The 1,585-nt window shown below is 37.5% G+C and overlaps 2 long non-coding RNA genes across 2 annotated transcripts; one reads left to right on the top strand and one right to left on the bottom strand.

The window, feature by feature from the left end:
- The first annotated feature begins 6 nt into the window (after positions 1–6).
- On the top strand, positions 7–979 carry LOC111405602. Its single transcript, XR_002704841.1, has 2 exons — positions 7–615; positions 721–979. It is a non-coding gene; the product is annotated as an uncharacterized LOC111405602 (long non-coding RNA).
- LOC111405601 lies at positions 921–1,579 on the bottom strand. The gene is made up of 2 exons (XR_002704840.1): positions 1,487–1,579; positions 921–1,234 (listed from the first exon to the last, which is right to left on the bottom strand). It is a non-coding gene; the product is annotated as an uncharacterized LOC111405601 (long non-coding RNA).
- Positions 1,580–1,585: the final 6 nt, after the last annotated feature.

The raw sequence follows: 1,585 nt of genomic DNA, 5'->3' as shown, positions 1-1,585 counted from the left end.
AAGAGAAGGACTCTGTCTCATAGACTTCAATCATCTGTGGACTTGCGGTGAATGGCATTTCTAATCAATCTCTTGAACTTTTCTCTCAAATATTGAGAGAAGGTACAAGGCTAACCATGGAACCTTTGTTGGCAAATTACCCGCTCGTGCTCGTGCTGGTTTGTTGGATAAATTGGAATGTTTTTCACAGTATACAAAATGATTACGGGTCATACCAGAAATGAAAACATTATGGGTGTGCGGTCGATCTTTTAGCTTGCGCTGGCAATCTATCAATGGCATACGAGTTCATAAAGCATATGCAACAGTCGATCATAGAGCTGCAAGGAAGTTTATAGAAGGGTATGCAAACCAAACATGCAAAGGAGATTCTGATTGTGGATGTAGATGTTTACCATCTATCAGTTGCAAAGGAGCTTTGAGCAAATGAGACCGTCAAAGTTTCAGCTGTTATGAAGGTTAGTTTGTTTTTGCATGAAATCTCCTAGTTATATGGAGACTAAGACGAGCCAGTACATCAGAGTACTGGAGAAGAACCTATAGAAGGGATTTAGTGTCAGTGTAGGAAGATCAGAGTGGACTCCAATGGGATTGCGTTATCATAACTTAACATGTGTAAGGAACAGATGCTTTCAACACTGTAATTTTTTATATTTTTTTTCCCTTTTTGATGGACACCCTATTGACATGGCACATGGTTTCTGCAAGAGCCAAATAAAGTGGAAGCAATGGGACTGCTGCAGTGACTGTAGCTATCATTGCACGTTTGCTATGGAAGAAGATAGATGAAAACCTGGTCACAAGCCTGCCATATATTGTAGGAATGGCCTTTGCAGGGTATTTATTGGATCAAGGTATCTACATGCTTTTCCATAGACTTTGGTTATCCTCATTTATTGAAATTTGATATAGCTGAATAATAGTTTATCAATAAGTAAAACATTTGTTTGATGATATCGGGAACCTGTTTCTATGGCTATTTTGTTATCAATCTTTCTTTACAATTCTATCGTTGCTAAACATCATCTCTTATTCCTCCGCCTCTTCTTCCTCATTTGTCATATAGTTTTACGTATCATGATTGAAGTTTTTGAAATGTTTCTACATCCATGATTTTGGCTAAATGTCGTTCAAGGGAGTTGTACATTTAGAGAGTATTGCTCATTCCATTTTGTATTTGTAGATTTCACCATTTTGCGCATCAAATAGGAAAAATTTCCTCCTATCAGAAAGTCTGGAAACAAATAGAAGAGTCAATATGAGGAAAAAGCAACTGGTTCATCTTTATAATCTTAAGCAATCATACATCCAAGCTAGCATCAAATACCACGGATGGAAGAAAATATGAAAAATAAACATCTGCTCCAACTTCTTTTAGTATATATTGAAGTTGAAAAAAGTACGGGGTGGGAAGAAATGAGAGTCGTAAAGGCAATCCAAACATGGCATTGTACCATTATTACAGATACATAGTATTTGTTTATACCATTCTGATTTGTGGTCAAGGATAGCTCCAAAGATTATCCGGTTCCAAATCGTCTGGAGAGTCGCCATCGTCCCCAGAAGTTTTCATCCTTGGTGGGCT

The sequence above is a fragment of the Olea europaea genome, chromosome 12 (genome assembly GCF_002742605.1).
Source record: "Olea europaea var. sylvestris chromosome 12, O_europaea_v1, whole genome shotgun sequence".
NCBI lineage: Eukaryota > Viridiplantae > Streptophyta > Magnoliopsida > Lamiales > Oleaceae > Olea > Olea europaea.
The sequence above is the reverse complement of the archived record's forward strand: the minus strand, read 5'-3'. Positions and strand labels throughout refer to the sequence as shown.